This window comes from Protopterus annectens, chromosome 11.part0, assembly GCF_019279795.1.
Source record: "Protopterus annectens isolate FY-2018-M chromosome 11.part0, PAN1.0, whole genome shotgun sequence".
Lineage (NCBI taxonomy): Eukaryota > Metazoa > Chordata > Ceratodontiformes > Protopteridae > Protopterus > Protopterus annectens.
In genome coordinates this window covers 43,061,447-43,084,167 of record NC_056745.1, presented here as the reverse complement: position 1 = coordinate 43,084,167, position 22,721 = coordinate 43,061,447, and positions in this window count along the sequence as shown.

Genomic DNA, 22,721 nt, shown 5'->3' with positions numbered 1-22,721 from the left:
AATGCCTCAGACAGCCCTACAGGGCGACCCTGGTTCCTCGGATGCATCCCCAGAAGCTCCCACTGAGGATGTTCTGAGGAAACGATTGTGCAAGAGGAGGCACATTGATTCCCCCCAGGAATCTCTCACATCTGACACCAATTTAGATGAAGCAGAAGGGCCCCCATGGTCCCCCTCTGAAGATGTCTCGTTTGCGGACATTTTGGAAATCCTGAAACAGAGGGGAGATTGGCAAACCCTTACCCCTTCTGTGGATGAATCGGTCTTGCTGAAGGCATTCGGGGCTCAACCGTCTACCTCCTGGTTAACCCCGCCATTTGACGAACTCATGGATCTAATAGCCTGGAAGGCTTGGGAAACGCCTGATACAGTGGTACCAGTCCCTCGCAAGCCAAACAAATACATGACGGCCCCCCAGGACAAATCTTATCTTACAAAAGGGGTTTCCATGGATACTATGGTGGTGGCGGCGGCCACTAAGAAGGAGATGTCTAAATCATCTTCCTCTGTCCATCCCCCTAATAAGGATTCTAGGACGATCGACAGATATGGGAAGCACGTATTTAGTTCTATGACTTTTTCCATCCGATCGCTCAACTACCTTACGCATTTCACGCGTTTATAGAGAGACCTCATTAAAGAACTGGGAGATACTCTCCAAGGAAACACAGATGCTGCTGTCGCCGAGAAAGTGACAGCGCAACTTAACACCCTAAACTCCATAGTGAACTCGTCCATGAGGCTGATTTCATATGCAGCCGAAGGGTCGAGTAGAGCGGCAGCTTCAGCTATCGCCCTAAGGAGGCAATCCTGGTTGCGCTTATGCTCCTTTGCAGAAGCCTTCAAGTCTTCCTTTGCCAACACCCCCTTTGATGGTGCCTCCTTGTTTGGGCCCAAAGTAAAGGAGACTCTCACGAGGTGTGAACAAGAAGGGAAGACCCTCTCTGCCGTAGGGGTCCGTTTTTACACCCCATCTAGACCCTACCCCAAAGGGCAATGAGGTGGAAAAATGTGGCTCCGAAAGACTCGGGGATCCTTTCAGCCCACCCAAAGTGAGGCCCCCTCCAGAGGCAGAGGAGGGGGAAGAAATGGAAGATGCCGCCCAGCCGGCAGAGGGGGTCCGCAAAATCAGGGCGACAGAGATACTTTCTCTGGGAAGCCCTTCCAGCACTCCTGAGTGCAGGCCCAACTGTCCTACTCTGGAGGCAGTCGGGGGTCGCTTGGCTTTATACCCAGAGGCCTGGGTAAATCTTACATCAGATTCCTGGGTAAAAAGCATAGTTACCAGAGGCTACAACATTCCATTCATCAGAATGCCACCCAACTCCAAAAAGCTCCCAGACGTTCCACCCAGTCTGCGAGACCAGGCAACCGTAGAGGTAAGAAGGTTGCTCGAAAACAGAGTCATCCAACCAGTCCCGGCAGACCAAATAGGATCCGGAACTTACTCAAGGTTTTTTTTAGTAACAAAGAAAACAGGGGACTGGAGGCCAATTTTAGACCTCAGCAAATTAAATGCCTTTGTGAAAAAGGAAAAGTTCTGGATGTTCACGCTACAGTCAATCCTTCCCTTTCTGCAGGAGGGTGACTGGATGTGCTCTATAGATCTCAAAGACGCGTACTACCATATCACGATGGCCAGGGCATCCAGAGATCATCTGCGCTTCCGACTGGGAGCCAGTCATTTCCAGTTTCGCACTCTGCCCTTTGGTCTCACCTCAGCCCCCAGGGTGTTCACCAAATGCAAGGCAGTAGTAGCGTCTCACTTGAGATGAAGGGGATTCCGGGTGTTTCCTTATCTAGACGACTGGCTCCTATCTGCCACCACCGAGTATCGTCTTTTGCAAGCCAGGGATTACACCATCAGCCTCTGCTCCTCGCTAGGCATAACGGTAAATTTTGGAAAGTCTGTCTTATCGCCGTCACAGCGTATCTTATTTATAGGAGCACAACTAGACACTTCCCTGGCTCGAGTTACTCTCCCCCCACCAAGAGTGTCAGACCTCAGACATCAAATCTCGGTCCTTCTCCAGAGCACAAGAGTCCCTGAGCAACAAATATTAAGAGTACTAGGCTTGATGGCAGCCTCCCTTATCGTAGTTCCCTTAGGCAGGATGCATATGAGGATTCTTTAATGGATGCTATTCGCCCAGTGGTCTTATCGACAGCTTCCACTATCTCATGAAATCTTGATCACGAACTTTTGCAAAAAGGATCTCTTGTGGTGGATACACAGTCAAGATCTAACACTAGGATGACCATTTGTGTTACCTAGTCCGGTAGCAACTCTAACCATGGACGCTTCCCTGATAGGGTGGGGGGGATTTTTTCCGGGACAGACAGTCCAAGGTCAATGGTCCAACTTGGAGTACAACCTGCACATCAATGTTCTAGAGCTGAGGGCAGTGTTTCTGGTGTTGCAACACTTTCACAAGTCCTTACCTCAGGGAACAGTGACAGTTCAGACAGACAACATGTCAGTGGTCTGGTACATAAACAAGCAAGGGGGAACCAGATCTTACCCGTTATGCAGAGAGGCCATCAGAATTTGGCAATGGGCAAAGTCCACCGGACGCTTTCTGATAGCAACGCACATCCCGGGGACTTCCAATGTAATTGCGGACAGGCTGAGCAGAGCCATCCTGTTCCCTCACGAGTGGTCCCTCAAACCTCAAGTGGCAGAAGAGATCTTCCGCAGATGGGGCCAGCCTTGCTGCGACCTGTTTGCATCCCCATTGAGTGCCAAATGCAGAAGCTACTTTGCCCTGTTACCCCCACCGGGGGTGGCCCCAGAGACGCACTGGTACACGATTGGCCCCCGGGTCTCCTTTACACTTTTCCTCCTGTTCCACTAATTCCCAGGTTCTTGCAGAAAGCCAAATGTCTGGAGAGGACCATAATACTGATAGCCCCATTCTGGACTCGACAAATCTGGTTTCCCTTCCTTCAATCTCATCAAGTGGAGGAACCATGGAGGCTGGACCCGGAGCCAGACCTGTTGACACATTCGTCGGGAGTTCCTCACACCTTCCTCAAGTCCCTCAAACTGACAGCTTGGCTGCTCTGCTTCCCATCTTAGCCAGGTCGGAGTTACTATCCCCTGCAGTACAACAAATTATTGTATCTTCTCACAAACCATCTACAAGGAAATTGTACGGCAGCAAATGGAACCGTTTTGCGCACTGGGCCTCCAAACAAGGTATAGATCCATTCAGGGCTCCAGTACACAAGATACTAGATTTCCTTACCACACTTTTTCAAGAAGGTGCATCAACGTCCACGATAAGGGTTTAACTGGTGGCTATATCCAATTTTCATGTTGGCCGCGAAGATAGTTCTCTCATGTCCCACAGGCTTTGTAAAGCTTTTATGAAAGGTACCTTTCACCTCCGTCCCCCCTTTCGTAATCCAGTAGCCCCTTGGAATCTTAATCTCATGCTGTCACAACTCATGTTGCCCCCATTTTAACCAGCAGCCACAACTCCGTTAAAACTTCTTTCATGGAAAACCCTCTTTCTGGTTGCCATCACTTCCGCCAGGAGAGTTTCAGAGTTGCAGGCTCTATCTATCCGACCCCCGTACATGATTTTTCACCCAGATAGAGTAACCTTGCGCACCAGTCCGTCCTTCCTTCCGAAGGTTTGTTCGATTCAAAACATCAATCAATATATCAAACTACCTACCTTCTTCAAAAACCACTCCAATAAGTTAGAATACACACTGCACAAATTGGACGTCCACAGGCGGCTGAGATTTTACTTACATAGGACAAAAGAATACAGAAAGTCAGACCAGCTATTTGTCTCATATGCTGACCAAAGGAAAGGACAGGCAGTAACGAAGGTTACCTTATCCAAATGGCTCTCAGACTGCATAAATTTTGTATCTGCTGAATCGAAACAACAACTCCCTTTCAAACCCAGAGCTCATTCTACAAGGGCGATCGTTACCTCTTCAGCCCATACCGCCCGTTTGCCTTTAGATACCATTTGTGCAGCGGCAACTTGGGCAAAACCACATACTTTTATCGCCCACTATAAACTAGACAAAAACTCCAGGGACAGGGGGACGTTTGGTTCCACTGTACTCAGGAATGTTCTCCCTTGAGCCACCCAGGAAAAAGGAGCTAGGGACACTACCCGTGTGTAAGAACAAACGGCGAGATTGAACAATTTCACATTAAGAAGTTATGTCTTACCATAACGATCCATGTGAATTGTTCATCTCGCCTTTGTTCTTACATTCTCCCTCTCCATCCCCCGTCCTGCGGTCTGGGAGAACGGTTTCAACTGAATTCTTGTTCAGTCTTTTCTAGATATTGTTAGCATTCAGCTTATTCTTGTGCATTAGTAATGGCATCTTTTCTCCTCTATTTGAGGGCAGGGTTCCAGACAGTGTTTGTTTCTAAGTGTTCAAGACACAGTTCTAAAGGGATTCTTCTGGTATAGCAAACTAGATCTGAGGGTTAGCACCTGAGGATCATGGGATATTACTGTGCCTCGAGCTTTCTCGAAGATGCTATGCTGGTGATGCGGCCGACTCGGGGCAGAGGATCTGCTCCAAACCCATGTGTAAGAACAAAGGCAAGATGAACAATTCACATGGAACGTTATGGTAAGAACATAACTTCTTATTCATTCCTTACACATGAGTATCGGTTCCGAGCTCAGAACTGAGCTGGCCATTTTCCAAGCTCACGTCAGCTTCAAACTCTCGATCTAAACTCTTACCCACAATCCCCCTCTCCCTGCTACTTCAGATTTTGCTTGCCGCGTTGCTATTCGGTCGTGTCAAGCTGCTTCTATTGAGCTAAGTGTAGTTATTTGTTGTATAATAGTCATTTATATTACTTTTCTGTCAGAAAAGTTTCTTTTTTGTTGTCTCTTATCCTATCACATCTAGCAACCATATTTTCTTGAGGTTTTCTTCTCTTTTCTCTACCTTTTTACCATGAGGTATTCTCCCCTTACCATCGTTGGTAATCTTTCCCTTTTTTCATACCTTCAGGTATTCTTTTGTACCATTGCTGGTGCCCTTTTCTTCTTTCTAATTTTGCTTTCATGACAGATAAGAAAAGTAGTCTGGGGTTTAAACTATGTTTTGATTGTGGACACAAAACTACCTACTTCTGATGAACACTCTTTGTGCGTTTATTGTTTGGAGGCATCCCACATATCTGTTGACCCGCCCTGTACCATCTCTGAAAACTTTTCAAATAGAACTTTGTTGGAAAGGAAAAACAAGTTGTTGCTGAAGGGACTTCTTAAATTTCCCTTTTCAGAGGCTATTTCTGGGTCGGAGGTCTCATCCCCTCCTAGAGCCCATAAAAAAATCTTGGATGTTCCTACCAAGGCTAAATCTTTGCCTTCATCCCTGGCTGGGGACTCCCGTCAACCAAAACCTAAAAAGGCTAAAGTCTCGGCTCCGGAGCTCACTAGTCAGCTCCAGTGCTTTTGGTGCCTAGACCTTCAGCTCCATTAGTGATCTCGGCTCCATCTTTTCCTACAGCCTTCACTATTTCGGCACAGAGGGGCTCCTTGGTTCAGACTATTACCACTGTATCGGCGCCGACACTTCATTCGGTGCAGACCTTGACCACGTCGGCGCCGTCACCTTTATTGTTGACTCCAGTTTTGTTGGTTCCAGCTTCGGTACCGACAACCACTTCGGCACCGATCCCTGTGTCGGTGCAGACCATGACCTCAGCACAGATGACTTCTTCGGCGCAGACACCCATAATCTAGTCTCTCTCGGCACTGTTGTTCTCTGTGCAGAATGGTGAGATGGGCACTGAGTTTTCCTCTTCTGTGGACAGGCCTGTTTCTCCCTCAGTCTCCATGAGGTCCACTAGAAGCATTTCCGAACATTATGTGTTGTGTCTTGTGGATCAGGTGCTCTTGGCCAGAGGTATCCCACCACCCAGGAACTATCCTTCCTTGGGTGGTGATCACGCGTCTCCAAAGACCCCTTCTTATTCTCCTCCTTCATTGCCTTTGAAGTCCATGGATATAGCACAGTCTTCCCCTTCTGCGGTTCCCTTTATGGATCTCACTAAGGAGCCACAGTTGCCTTTGTGGCAGGAAAGTTTTGCTGTGACCCAGGATGTCAGTTACGACACGCATAGTTTGCTGCTCCACAGCCATCCAGAGACTCTGTGTCAGCAGGCTGAGCCACTTAGGGGAGGGTGACCCCTGTCGTAGACATTCACTCCTCTTCAGGTGGACCAGCCTTCCAACTGATGGAGAAGGCTTTTGCTGCTGCTGGCGATACTGGACTGTCTATCCCTCCACCCTCCTCTGGTACACCACTTTCACAAGTCACACCAAGCAGACACCAGATGCAAGGGCCTCAGGACATATTCCCACAGGAAACCCCTTTTCCCACTGTCTTCCCCAGCTTCTCCCACTGAGGAAGTCCACCGGAAAAGTTCATGTAAGAGGAAGCACATGGACTCCACAGAGGAGTCCCTCACTGAAGAGACAGATTTTGATGAGTGGAAGGATCCCTTTGGTCACCCTCTAAGGTATCCTTTGTTGATATCCTTGAAATCCTGAAACAGAGAGATGACTGGCAGTCCTCTAATCTGACCTCTGAGGAATCTGTGTTCCTGCAGGCCTTTTGCGCCGGCCCACTACCTCCTGGTTTACTCCACCGGCCGATGAACTTGTCTGGCTTATCGTGCAGCATGCTTGGAAGGTTCCTGACACAATCAAAGCTATTCCCCGGAGGCCAGATAAGATTTTGTCCCCTCCTGCTACAGATCCCCATTGGTCAAAAGGTCTTCCTTTGGATGCTTTGGTGGTGGCGGCCGCAACAAAAAAGGATCTGACAGAAGAAGAAAGCCAGACTGTTCATCCACCTAACAAAGAGTCCCGGGCCCTGGACAAGATAGGGAAGTGCACCTTTGCATCAGCGACCTTTACTATCAGGTCCCTGAATTATATGGCACACTTTACCAGGCTTCAAAGGGATCTGATTTCTGAGCTCTCTGAAACCTTGGCTGGTGCCATGTCTCATGAAGTCCGTGACAAAATGGCCTCTCAGCTGGCCACCATTGAGTCAATATCTAACTCCTCTGTGCAACTGATGTCTCATGCATCAGAAGGAGCAACTAGAGCAGCGGGTTCAGCTGCGGTCTTGAGACGACATGCCTGGATGCGCTTGTGCAATTTCACAGAACCCTTTAAGGCTTCCTTTCTTAATGCTCCCATTGAGGCCTCCTTGTTGTTTGGACCCAAAGTTAAAAGCACACTGGCCAGATGTGAACAGGCCGGTAAGACCCTTTCTGCCATAGGTGTCCATTATTCTTCCCCTCAACGTGCTTTATCCTGAAACCAAAAGAGTGGGAAGATATGGTTCAAGAAATCTCAGGGTCCTTTCCTTGACACACTGGCCGAGTTCTCCCCTAGAGGCAGAAGGGGAAATTCACAGGGAAGATGCTCCTTTCAGGGCAGAGGGGGTCCACGTAATAGGATTCCAGGGATTCTTTCCCTGGCCAATCCTACCAGCGCTCCTGAAGAGTGGCCCAGCTCCTTTCCTCTGGAGGTAGTTGGGGGATGTTTCTCCTTGTACCCTTCTGCCTAACCATTACCACTGATTCTTGGATACAAAGGAATATAACCAGAGGTTATCATATCCCCTTTGATCTTTGTCCTGTCCTTTCAAAAAACCTTCCTGACATTCCACCCAGTCAAAGGGAAGAAGCAGCACTAGAGATAGAAAAGCTGCTATGAAAGAGAGTCGTCCAAATAGTCCCTCCAGACCAGATAGGATCCGGATTCTACTCAAGGCTATTTTTGGTGCCAAAGAAAACTGGGGACTGGAGATGAATTTTGGATCTCACTGTATTGAACAAGTTTGTGAGAGTACATAAATTCCAGATGGTCAGAATACAGTCTATCCTCCTGCTTTTGGAAAAAGACGATTGGATGTGCTCGATAGATCTTCAAGATGCGTGCTACCACATAAAAGTGGACAGGCCATCAAAAAGATTTCTGCGCTTCCTTGCGGGAGCCAGTCACTACCAGTTCAGATTACTGCCCTTCGGACTCTCTACTGCCCCCAGAGTGTTCACAAAGTGCATGGCAGTTGTCACAGCTCACTTGCAACTTCAAGGATTCCAGGTGTTTCCATACCTAGACGACTGGCTCATTTCCGCCCCCCACCAGACATCTACTGGAACAAGCCCTGGCATACTCTCTCCTCACTGCACAAAGGCTAGGCATAACCATAAACTGGCAAAGATCCAGTCTCACCCCATCTCAGTAGACAGAATTCATAGGGGTTATCTTGGACACAAAGAACTGCAGAGCTGCCATTCCAGAGCACAGAATAATTTTAAGGATAAAGCAACTGATTCTAATCCTTTCAAGGGAGAACTACACGGCTCACTCAGTTCTACAGCTGTTTGGTTTCATGGCAGCCTCCATCATCATTGTCCCCCTGGCCAGGTTTCACATGAGGCTTCTACAATGGCTTCTGCTCACCCAGTGGTATCCCTTTCAGCATCCTGTCTCAGCCATGACTCGAGTAACCCACAGGTGCAAACAGGATTTAAATTGGTGGATAACACAATCTGTCATAATGGTCTTGCCCCTTTTCCCCCCAGCGACCCAAGGCCACAGTGACCACGGATGCCTCCCTGATGGGCTGGGGGGGCTATGCCGGGGACAGTCAGTCCAAGGCACTTGGTCGGAACTGGAGGCCCATCTGCATATAAATGTTCTAGAGCTGAGGGCAGTGCTTCTGGCGTTGCAAACATTCCATCCCCTGCTGCCATCTGGGATAATTGCGATTCAGTCAGACAACATGGCTGTGGTATGGTACATCAACAAGCAAGGTGGAACCAAATCTTACCCCCTTTATCAAGAGGCCATGAGGATATGACAATGGGTGATGGCTACCAACCATTTTCTTCTAGCAACGCACATTCCCGGGAGTTCCAACGTGATAGCAGACAGACTCAGCAGGTGCATTCTTCAACCTCATGAGTAGTCCCTGAATCCTTTGATAGCGGTGGAGATCTTCCACTACTGCGGCCGTCCTTGCTGCGGCCTCTTTGCATCCCCGACCAACTACAAATGCAGCAACTACTTCACCCTGATTCCCCCACTGGGACAGTCACCCAGGGACGCTCTGGTCCATGATTGGCCCTCTGGTCTTCTTTAAGCATTCCCACCCTTTCCCCCATTCCCCAGTTTCTGAAGAAAGCCCGTTGGTTGAAGAGCAAGGTGATCCTCATAGCACCATATTGGCCTCGATAGATTTGGTTCCCCTTTCTTTGGCCTCACCTACTAGATCGACCATGGATTCTCCATCCAACCCAGGAGTTGATCTCACATCCACAGAACCAGATTCATCCCAACTTGAACAGCCTGAAGCTCACAGCTTGGCTACTCCAATTCCCTTGATTGCCTGGCAGAATGATCTTTCTTTACCAATGTGTGACATTCTCATTGCATCTCATAAGTCTTCCACTAGAATTACTTATCTGAGCAAGTGGAAAAGATTTACATGTTGGCTGAAAGATAAACAACTAGATCCCTTCTCAGCACCAGTGTCTTTAATACTAGGCTATCTGGCCGACCTTTTCCAATTGGGTCTATTGACCTCTACCATTAGAGTTCATTTGGCTGCAATTTCTAATTTTCATGAGGGTGTCCAAGATTCCTCTCTTGTGTCCCACAAATTGTGCAAGACCTTCATAAAAGGTGTGAATCATCTGAAGCCACCTTTTAGAGAACCTATTCAACCATGGGATTTATCATTAGTTCTACAAGCTGCCACCTTTTGAACCTTTTGGTCTGCCATTACTTCTGCCAGATGTATTTCTGAGCTTCACGCTCTATGTATCAAGAGTAGTCTATACTTGATTTTTCATAGAGTGTCTCTGAGAACTAATCCATCTTTTCTGCCAAAAGTGATTTCTGAAATGTCCATTAATCAAACCATTGAATTGCCAGTTTTCTTTCCCAATCATTCAAACAGAGGAGAGTATTGCCTACACACCCTAAATATCCACAGGCAAATCCATTTTTACTTAAAAAGGACTAGGTCCTTTTCGTAAATCTGACCAGTTATTTTTGGCCTTTTCTGGACCTAGATTAGGATGTGCTGTTGCTAAGGTCACATTAGCTAGATGGTTGAAGGACTGTGTGACCTTCATTTATACACAATGTAATATCTCGTTGCCTACTACCATGAAAGCTCATTCAACAAGGTCGGTGGCAACTTCTGCTGCCTTCCATGCCAGAGCTTCTTTACATGACATCTGTGCAGCTGCAACTTGGGCTACACATCATACCTTCATCAATCATTACAAATTGGATTTGGCCTCCAGGGGAAGAGCATCTTTCGGTTCTATGGTGCTCAGGAGTGTCCTTCCATGAGATCCTCCCAGGAATAGAGGTAGCTGGGGGACACTGTCCCATGCATAAGGAATGAACGAGAATTAACAATATTAGATAAAGAAGTTATGTCTTACCATAAAGTTCCATCTGTATTGTTGATCCTCGTTCAGTCATTTCGACCCTCCCTCTTTTCCCCCACCTGTGGTTTCTAGTGGATCTCACCATCCGGCTCTCTTAGGTTATTTAACCAGAGGTAGCCTCTACCTTCTTTGACTTGCAAACTCAATCTGAGGTAACAGGGAGAGGGGGATTGTCGGTAAGAGTTTAGCTCGAGATTTTCAAGCTGATGCAAGCTTGGAAAATGGTCGGAACCAATACCCATGCGTAATGACTGAACGAAGATCAACAGTACAGATGGAACATTATGGTAAGACATATCTTATTTTTCTCCCTTCTTTTGGAAATGGTGAAAGGCAATTGCTACAAGCCTCATCACAAACTGGACCTACTCACACATGACAAGGAGAATCATACCTCACAACTGTCCAGATTTTTGCCTCATGTTTTTGGTCTGTTCCTCATAAAATTTGCAGTTTTCTGGCAAATAATTGAGGACAGAAATAATTAAATAATACTAAATAATGATGCACATTTGAGTTTGACTTCATATCTTTCAGAAAATATATAATAATGCCAAACCTGTTATTCTAGCAACTTTCTAAGTTTATAGGAGTAATATTTAAAATCTGTCCCTATTTTTGGGCTTTTGCGCCCCCCCCCCTTATTTCTGGCTTTGTCTAGATTTCTTGTGTTGAGAGGTTGACAGGTATAAAGGGGATGTTTGATACTCCCCAATTTGTGACATCTTCTGACATCATCTATACATTACCTAGATTATTTAATCAATACCTTTCAGGCACCCTTTTTGAGGTCATACAGCAGGTATTACTGGAGACAAAGAAATGTTGCTACTAGAAAATCATATATTTATTAATTGATGCAAATATTTTCTAGTTAGTGTCAGTTAAAAACTAAGACACTTTTAGGGCTGGTGCACCTCTGGTCGCAGAATATATGTGCAAGTTTTTATGCACTGGCCGTTCTTATTCCTCTATCAAGGTTTATATTTAGGCCATTTCGATACATCTGTCCATTGAGACTCATCTTTCAGTGCACTCTCATATTATGCTGTTTTTGGGAGAGGAGTTTACATATCCATTCACCTATAACACAGGTGGCTTTTTCTTGAGATCTTTAATGTTGTTTAAAAAATATTATCTGTTGTTCTGTTTGAACTGGTTCTTCAGGCTGATTCTGATCACAGAAAATAATGTTACTAATTCCTCTTATGCAAGAAGAGTGTCCGCGTTGTAGTCACTTATGGTGGGATCAGACTTAGCTCATTTTCTCAAAAATAGGGTTTTTTAAGAATGAATCCTCCTTTTATGCCTTGTGTTATCCAAGTATGCGGTGAGCCAAGGCTTGCCATCTCCAAATCATCTTTCCAGAACCTAAAATGAGGGAGAATGGTTCCTTCTTAATCTGGATGTCCACAGACAACTCAGATACTATCTTGTCCGAATGAAAACTTTCAGAGATTATGACCAGTTACTAATTTCTTATGAAGGTAAGAAACGAGGACACATACTGCTAAAATGGTTGTCCTATGCTCTTTCCTTTTCTTTTTCCCACCATAATAAGTCAATTCCCGACTAGGTCAGGGTGCACTCTACTAGAGCATGAGCTTATTCAGTGTTTGTTTGGAAAGAGGTGGATTCTAGAATTTCTCTAGTGACAGCATCTTGGTTTACTGTGCAAATATTTATAAGGCACTGCAAACTAGAGACCTTTTCCAGTTGTCGAGCAGCCTTTTCATGGACCGTTCTTCAGGGGCTCCTGGACCCTCATCTTTCCTCTTCCCAGTCAGTTTGTTATAGTAATCTACCCATATAGCTAAGGCTACTGCAGCAGTGATCAATACGAAGAACATAGTACAGCTATGTAGTAAATTTGCTGTAATTGTACATGTTCACTGCTGCAGTAGCTGCCCCTTCCCTCCTCCCCCTTGTTTTTGTATGACTAAGACTAACGGTGAGAACTTTTGATTTTTACTTGCATAGCATTTACCTCTGTCAGGGCTCTAGCCTCCCTCCCTTAGTTGGCATGAATGGTCTGAAGAGGTTAGTACCCAGACCACTTATTTTCTACGGCTTTACTTGAGCAATCAGTAGCCTGGGTGCATGAAAGTTGCTCTTGAGCTTTGGAAGCTGGCAGGCTGCTATGTCCTACTGCAGGATATAACCGCAGAACTAAGGCTACTCCAGCAGTGATCATTTCAAAAACTACTGTTATTTTATATTTTTATCTATTTATTTACTTATTTTCTTCTGTATTTTTGGGCTTTCATTAATCCTGCCCTGGCAGTTATAAGTTCTGGAATTACAATAGGGATCCCTAACATACAACTTAGATTACCCATGACTCCCTGCTGTACACTAAATATTCAAATGTGTGATATTCCCACAACAGAAAATATTGTTGTGTTAAAAAAGATGAATTCTCCTTACTGCTGTACTACTCACAGTGCAAAGGAAAGATGCCTGTTCTAATTTTTGACAGCTAACAGATGTTAGAAAGTGGTTGTGCAAGTCATCTTTAAACTTTTACTTCATTCTCTAACTGACTCATTTATTTTGCTAACCAAGTTTGCTGCAGCAGTTCTCAGTACTGAAACATGAATCTAGGTATGTGGAATTAATCCCCAAGCATTTTATTTTTTCACCCACTACAGGAGATTGTGTTACTTGTTGAGCCACTGGCAGTCTGATGACTTCATTTCCTGTTGGGACATGTATTACATGGTAGGACTAATTATCTCTGTAGCTTTTTATGTATTTATGCCATAACTCCCTGCTGCACAAAATATAATACCCTCCTGTATCATTTCCTCGCCTTTATCTTCCTTATGCTTCGTCCCCTTCTCCTTTTCTTTGGGCTACTCTCTTTATCTTCCTTATGCTTCGTCCCCTTCTCCTTTTCTTTGGGCTACTCTCTTTACCTTCCTTATGCTTCATCCCCTTCTCCTTTTCTTTGGGCTACTCTCTTTATCTTCCTTATGCTTCATCCCCTTCTCCTTTTCTTTGGGCTACTCTCTTTATCTTCCTTATGCTTCGTCCCCTTCTCCTTTTCTTTGGGCTACTCTCTTTATCTTCCTTATGCTTCGTCCCCTTCTCCTTACCTTTGGGCTGCTCTAACCCTTTATCTTATCTTCCTATGTCCTAGATTTTGAACAAGTCTTTATAGTAAGAATTATTCTTATGTAAACCTGACGATCTGTGCTTACTGATGATATTGCACTGCATATACTGCCCTGTATTTAAAAAAAAGTCTGTAAATGGTGTTACTGATGTCAAGGATGTCTGAATTATAGAACTGCTGTTCATGAATGGAACTGAATGTAAATTATAAAATAATGCAAATGATGTCCCTGATTTCTGTATAATAGAGCTTTTCCTTCCTGGGCCTCTGCCGAAAATGTTACTGCTCAGACACACTTTCCTGGTAAACAAATACCAATTAACAAATAATAAATCAATAAATAGATTGTTATACAAAGCTCTGCTATTGCAAAAGGCCCCTATACCTGACTTGTCTTTAGCTAAATCACTTCCAAATCTGCAACCATAAGTATCAAAGTATAGCAGTCTTAATCTTTGCCAATGGTGCTGCTACTTCATTTCTCTCATGAAGTTCAGCAAAGTCCTGAAATATGAAATAATTATTCATAAACACAAGGGATTTGGTAAAATTTGGCATTTTAGACCACAGCCAGAAGTAATGCTGGCTCAAACAGCTCCCTGTGCCGGTACCATGGACTAGCACCCCCACTCCCTCAGCTGTTCAAATGAAGAACAAAGAAAAGGGCCTCTGCAAAACTACAGGATGCCTGCAATACAGTACCACAATCTGAACCACCCCACTTTGAGTGAAGAGCAAATTCTCCTGGCACACACACCAGGTAGCCAGATATACACCATGCCCCCTCATGTCCCAGCCAATCAGGTCGTAGTTCAGTTCCCTGCCACTCCTTCCTCTCATTTTAGTAAAACTGTAGTAAGCTGCTTGCTACAAAGCCTGCATGGAACACTATGGCGGTCAAGTTTTAGTTTAAAAATATATATATTCTTTCTTGTAAACTATATCAAAGTGTTGCTACAGTTTACACCCTGCACAGAGTGCTACAGCATTCTGGTTTTAGTTAAAAATCTTTTCTCTTGTAAATTGTAGCAAACTCTAGTTACTACAGTTTATCCCCTACACGGAGGTCTACAGAGTCCAGTTTTCAGCTAAAAAAAAAAAAAATTCTCTGTTTACTTCTAAGCTGTAGCAAACTGCTTGCTACAATGTAGTAAGCAGTTGTTACAGTTTAGACCACACACAGAGTGCGACAGGGTTCAGGTTTGACTGCAAATGCTATACCAGCTTTAAAAGAGAGAACAGCTAATCGTGTTTCCTGAACACTTTGCACCCAGGGCAGTTGCCCCGTTCACCCCGTGTAAGCTACACTACAGACCAGAACATTTATATTTACTTCTGTTACTGCCAGTTTGCATATTCAGTGTTGTGCATTTAGAATCTGCTGTTTCAGTATATATTTAGACATGAAAAATTCTAAGTGGGACACTGTAGTTATGAGAAATTACACTTAATTAGTAGTATAGCTCTTATAATTTCTGCTGCCGATATGGGTTTTCATTATTTTAATCAATGTAAATCATTGGCCTTGTCTGTGGCTTATAGGATGGGATTCTGGTTAGAAAAACAGATGAGTAGAACACTAGTATGAACTAGTTGTCATCCTGCATGAACATTTCTTATCTTTTGTGTGTGAAGTAAGGCTGTTTATTGAATATGACCTGAATGTTCGATTTCTTTAGCCTGTGTACTTTATTTTATTTATTTATTTATATTTGTTGACTGGGAGTGTCCGACTGGACCTAGGTCCATTTTCAGCGGAGGCCCAGGGAGAAAAGCTCCACAGTTAAAATAAACAGACAGTAGTTACATTGGATTACATAGCAATTAACAATTTACATAGCAATTACTTACAAAATATTTACAGATGAAGAACATAGTACATCAGCAGACAACTCGAATTTTTATCTGTGAAGTGCATAACAGACATTAATAAATGTTACAAGAAGAAGTTCCTGCTATATAATAAGTACTGGCTTATGAGTATCTGAGCTTGCTATCATCAAGGTAGTTAGTGGAGTGGAAAGAAAGGTAGTGGTTGGATGGGGTGGGTGATATTAGAGTGGGAGTTGCAAGGGTATAGCCAGCATGTTTTTAGGTGCGCTTTTAGTAAAGTTTTGAAGTGGGTGCATGATGGTATGGAGGTAATTGTAAACTTTATTAATTAAAATGTTTCATTGCACATTATTACTGATGCCATCTGCAATCATTTGCAGCGTCAACATTATAATGCCACCATTGAACCACTAGAAAATTGTTTTGTTTATATCCTTCTCTTATGTGCTCTTATTTTATTGAATTTTTGTATTTCTACTTTTGAGTAGAAGCTGTTTAAAATGTTCTTTGTCTGACGATAATGGAGTCAAGATAATAATTACAAATGATGGGTTATATTACAATTGTCACTAGGAATAACCATTAAATTGTTACAAAAGCAAATATATGTTTCAGATAATTTGTCAAGTAACACACTGGAAATAATTATCACTAATTGTAGTGGGGAGTTTTCCCTGACAACTTTAAGTAATAACAAAAGGCAAGCTATTTATCTACCAGAAAAATCATAATTTAATACAGAGAAAAGGGAAGCGTCATTGCAGGCAGATACCAGGCAGCCAGGAAGACACAGCAGAACTGGATCCGGTAGAAAAAGAGAGAAGCAGATCTCAAGAAAAGAGATAGAGGAGCACATGAAAAGCAACTCGTTAGGAATAAGCAAGTGTGTGTCGGGGATGTACAGCTCATTCTGGAACAAAACCTCAGACATGGTGTTAAGAAGGTTTAAAGCCGAAGACATTATTACCTACAGTGATTTACTAGCAGCCAAGTATTGACATGTACTTCTGCTGCTGAACTACAGAAAAGTCATCTTAGATGTATACAGTAACATATGATATCACATGTTCTAACTGCTTAAACTGTCTGTAGACCTCCACAGTATGCTTCCTGCTATAGCTCATCGTGATTGTCCTAAATAAATGTTGACAAGGTTACCTGTAATCATATAACTTCAGCAACAGTTTAGAATAGCTGAGCTTTTCCAAAATTTGAGTGCTATTATTTGTAGTACACCATTTAATTAACTTGATACAGCGTAATACATGATAACATAGGGCACTGTAATAACATACTCATTTCATCAGGTTAGTTAAAAGATCGTTTCATTTCTTGTTATTTTTTGCTCATGTTCTTGTGTGATGTGATCTTGGGTATTATTTTTGCCTTGCTACCTCTTTATTTATTATTTATTTCAAAGCATGTAATATCTTTTTTATAGTTTTGCCTTTATCACAATTTCACAGTTTGCTTTTGGCCTGAGTAATTGCACGAGAATATTTACCTGGTTAACAAATTGTAAATAAGTAAATATGCATGCAACACAAGAGAGAAAGCAGGGTATCATATCTGAGACTTACTTAATGTGGCACAGGACCATATTAGTGCCAGTTTGCAGATAGCAAGGTCACTTTTAGTTACTGAAATAACAGCCATGTATAGTCAAGTTCATTACTCTGAATGTCCAGATTATTCTTGCGTACAGCTCGGTGTTTATTACCTTTTACAAAATGTTGTCATGTTAGAATTACAATAATGTGAAATCTAAAGCAGTGTTCACTGAGTCCCTAGAGTACAGCTGTTTGAATAAGGGACGAGTCAAGGTCATATATATATATATATATATATATATATATATATATATATATATATATATATATATATATATATATATATATATATTTATATATATAGTATGACCTGAATGCGATTTCTCTAAGTTCATTAAAAAAGGGTCAAAGCCTATGTCACATTAATTATATATACTTGTACTATGATGGGCTGAGGTGTAGACTATTAGCAGATGTGTAAACCAGTAATAATTAAACATGTGTAATGTACTTAACAAAACAGCTTCCAAAAATTAGAAACCCCACAAAATGTTCATCTCAGATTAATAGCTTTCTTAAGACAACTTGATGTTTAGTATGACAGTGCCATGCAAATCCAAAAGAAATCTGGACTTTGACAGTTCAGCTAACAAGTCAGAGCATCCTTTTGACCTGATTTTTAGTTTTAGGTATTTTTCTTTGACAGGAAGCATCAGATTAGATATGAAAAATAAAGGCATAATGATCTACACACCATGACAGGCTATAAATTAGGCTTTAAACTCAAAGTCTGTACTTGCTTTCCTTCATTTCAGTGTCCTTAATTTGATTAATTTGCAGAAAAATATACAGGGCACGTGGCCTACGCCATATCTGTTCACTGAGACTGCTTGTCCAGACTGCAGTGTGCAACAGTGGAAGGGACAATGATAACACCATCATTCAGAATTACAACTAAGAAGCAGTCACTGTGAAATGAAAATTCACTGAAGACACACAGAGCACCTCAAGGTTACACCACAACCTCCCTTGTATGTGGATAGCTGGCCAGAACTAGGCATCAACTTCCACAGAGAAGGAATACACCCTGCTACCTCCCATCAGGTAATCTGTACCAGAAGGTTGGTGAAATTGAATATCACAGGAAAGCCTTAGTGCAGAATAGTCTGGGAAGTGGCAAGGTATGAACCTTAAAAGAGAATGGGAAGTGATGAGGTACGATCCTTTACAGAGAATGGGGAAGTGGCAAGGTACAATCCTTCACAGTGAGTGGGAAGTGGAGAGGTATGATCCGTCACAGAGAATGGGAAGTGACAAGGTACGATCCTTCACAGAGAATGGGGAGTGATGAGGTACGATCCTTTACAGAGAATGGGAAGTGGTGAGGTACGATCCTTCACAGAGAATGGGAAGTGGTGAGGTACGATCCTTCACAGAGAATGGGGAGTGATGAGGTACGATCCTTTACAGAGAATGGGAAGTGGTGAGGTACGATCCTTCACAGAGAATGGGAAGTGACAAGGTATGATCCTTCACAGAGAATGGGGAGTGACGAGGTACGATCCTTTACAGAGAATGGGAAGTGGCGAGGTACGATCCTTCACAGAGAATGGGGAGTGATGAGGTACGATCCTTCACAGAGAATGGGAAGTGGTGAGGTACGATCCTTCACAGAGAATGGGAAGTGGCGAGGTACGATCCTTCACAGAGAATGGGAAGTGGTGAGGTACGATCCTTCACAGAGAATGGGAAGTGGCGAGGTACGATCCTTCACAGAGAATGGGGAGTGATGAGGTACGATCCTTTACAGAGAATGGGAAGTGGTGAGGTACGATCCTTCACAGAGAATGGGAAGTGGTGAGGTACGATCCTTCACAGAGAATGGGAAGTGGCGAGGTACGATCCTTCACAGAGAATGGGGAGTGATGAGGTACGATCCTTTACAGAGAATGGGAAGTGGTGAGGTACGATCCTTCACAGAGAATGGGAAGTGGTGAGGTACGATCCTTCACAGAGAATGAGCTCTATATCAGAGCAGCTAATTTGTTGCAAAATGTGTTGGGCATTAGAAGGGATGAGATACGATCCCTTACAGAAAATGGGAAGTGGTGAGGTATGTTCCGTCACAGAGAGTGGGAAGTGGTGAAGTAGATCCTTCACAGAGAATGAGAAGTGGCAAGGTGTGATCCTTCACAGAGAATGAGGTCTACGTCACAGCAGCTAATTTGTTACAAAGTGTATTGGGCATGAACATATGCAGTGAATTAATACCTGACTGTGGCTGACCATTTAATATGTGCACAGGTCAGGCATTAACGAATGCAGAAATGAATGATGTACTGCTTCTGCCAGCTAATATGTACCTAGAAGGTCAACAAAGTGGGATGTCACTGGGTGTCTTAGTACGGAATAGTATGAGAGGTGTAAAAAACAAAAATTAACTTTTTTCCCCTTTAAGTTTACACATTCTGCAGACACAGGATTTCCCCCATTACCAGCTCAGTGATGTACATTACATAGGTTTTAACAGTGAGACATTGCTCATAGGAAACAAAGTGTCAATAGCACGGAGAAAAACACGGGGGCTAACATAATCTTTCCAAGAGTGTCAGAATTTATAAATAGCTCAGATTTCAAAGAATCCTGTTATGATCCCTCCACACTATACAAATGCCATGACAGTAGATATAAAACAAAAGCACATTTCCCCTTCTACTACACCCTGCCCACAGGACTTACCCACCCAACCTTCTTTGTTTCTGCAGGACTAGCTAGGTAATTGTGTGCCCTGGTTACTATAATCAAAACTAGAAACACTGTATTAAATTCTATGGTGGTATAGCTATGTTACACAGAGCTAAACATAGTTATACATGGAACTGACACTGCTTTAAAATCACGTTGTTTTAGTCACTTATACAGTGGAAGGCAAGAACTACGTTATTTAAAACAAAGGGCATTATATCCATGGCTATTTGTCTAAATATACCACTTTTAATCATTGTGCATAATGACTGTTGTGAGTAATCACTGTGCATAACTCATTTAAACCTATAATGCCTTTTTGTATGCCTTCTGTTCACAACACTTGTCCTTATGGTGTCCAGATCCTTTTTTTTGGTTTGACTTCTTTAAGTAAGTGACTTATCAGCTAACAATAAGCAGTATTAGAAAGTGCAAGACGTTATTAACAAGATGACACTAAGATTGTTAGTCTAGGACATCCTGCAGAAGAGAAATTGCTCATTGTTTAACACTTACTCATATTTTCATGTTTATATTCAGATTTCCATTCCTGAGAGCCCTACACGATATTGATATGTCATGGTGGGGGACAGGAGAATTCGTTGTCAGTGTCCTTTTGTCTCGCACAATACCTGAGATATTGCTAGTTGTTAGTAATTATAAAAATAAATAATACTGATATATGTACTTAATTCTTCAAAAACCTTGTAACTTTCAAAGTGTCACATGACACCTTACATGTTTTTGAATAAAACTATCTTTGAAATTTGCAATGTCAGTTGCACATCTTGAGTGATATCTAGTGTTATTTGTATTGATAATTGCACAATTAAGCATATATTTCATGTTTCTGTAATTATCTCAGTAAACATGCATTCATAGAGGAATTTCATGTTGTATAAAAGCTTGTTTGGTTAACAAAAATGTTCTAACAATATGTGCCTACATTGTACAATTTCCATGATGTGATAATTTGTATGTGAAAGTATAACAAAAAATATAATTTGGGGTTATATGCACTATAAATGAATGCTATATAAAACAGAGCTTTCTAGCCAAGTAGATGAAATCTGTATTGAAAAGTAGTATTAAACTAAAGCAAAGGTATTTTGTTTACAAAAACTGTGGTCTTTGCATATCTTGCAGTGTATACAATGTATAATATGCACTGACTGTCAAGAAGTAAAATACACTGTCTGTGTATTATTAGAAGCTGAAACTAAATCTGCTTCTAGAATGTGCACACATTTACAATGATTTCAGCTTAAAATGCACTTTCTCATCTGGGCACAAGCTTTATAGAGTTAACCTCCCCCAGGAAAAGCATCATTCACATGTGGAGAAAAGGAAAGACTGCCCTGACTTCCTTCTTGTAAGCAGATAGAAAGCAACTTCCCATGCTATGTCACTACCGTACATCTAGGCTGTACACAGCAGGCTGCATACTGGATTCATTGTGAGATAGATACAAATTCAGTACATCTCTTTAGTTACCAATAATGAGAGCCAGGTAACCTCTTAGTTTTTTAAATACTATTTGTTTAACATTATTTTTTTCTTTTAGAATTTGTAATACCATTTGTCTGTTTACACATTATTGTTTTGTATTTTCTTTTTGCACGTTTAAAGTTGCTTGTATATTTGATTTTGTAACGTGCATTGCTTAATTTTAGTTTGAAATAAAAAAGTTTTACTATTCAGTTCTAAATATGTATGGCCAGTGATTTATTTATTGGCATAAGGTTAGGTTTAGTTAAACTGGTAGCATCAGCTATTGACTCCTGCCATTTAAGGAGTTACCACTCAAGCTGTTGCCACCATACACGTCTAATGACTGGCTTCATTTAAGGATAAAAATTGATTGTATTTTTGGTATGTTAGAGTGGTCTAGCCTGTGGCAGCACTACCATTAAAAAAGGGAAGTGTATGTTGATAATGGACAGGTATCATTAACCACTTCCAGAAAATGGTGTGTGTTTGCAATGTATTGAAAATAATCATTGCTATGTTTTAGCTACTGTTGGCAGAATTATGCTGAAGGACACTGGGCTCAATGTAAGATGGGTGAAATCTTGAATAGACAATTACAACTCTGATCTGCAAAATGCAAAGGTAATTGTGGTGTGACAGTATCCATTGCCTTGCACTTTTCAGGCCAGTTACCCCTTATGTATTAGTTGATGAAAAAATTGCAGATTTAAAGCTTGTATCACATATAACTTGATATCGGTGGAGTTGATTATGACATTGTAGCCTATGTTAATCAGATATGATATGATTTATATTATTATGGATAGCTTGCAAACTGACCTTTTGAAAAATAATCTGATACACACACACACACACACACACACACACACACACACACACACACACACACACACACACACACATATAAGATGCAAATTTCCCCTTTTGTGCTTTCATTTCTTTTGTTCTGAGGATTTTAGTTCCCTCCTCAGTCTGTAAACAGGCACTCAATACTATTTGCTTACCTTAAGCAATGGAGCTTAACTGGGCAACCATTTACTTGTCACGAAGCTGCTATAGTGAGAGAAACACAAATTATGTGATGGAATGAGGGACTATCACACTCACAACCCATCTGTTTGGGGGTCCAAGAGGATTCAGTATGCGATCTGCTGATATTCACTTTATTTGTAAATGATCTGTTTCCTCATCTTTGAAAATTCCAAATTAGTGCTGCAGCTAGATAACCCAACATTGCTGCATTCTGCATGTACACAAAAAAGTGAATTCTCAACTTCAAAGCAGGCTTAGAGAAGCTCAGACTTGGAAACATCCAACCATAACCTGAATGCAAAAAATTAACAACATTGTTTTTGTCATTTAGTACAACTGCACCTGTTGCTCTCACCAGTTTTAAGACTTATAGAAAGTTAACTGACACACAGGTGGTGCCACACAGGAGCATGGTAGGGCATGTGCCCCAGCTTTGAAATACGGTGCTCCAAAGAGGGAACCA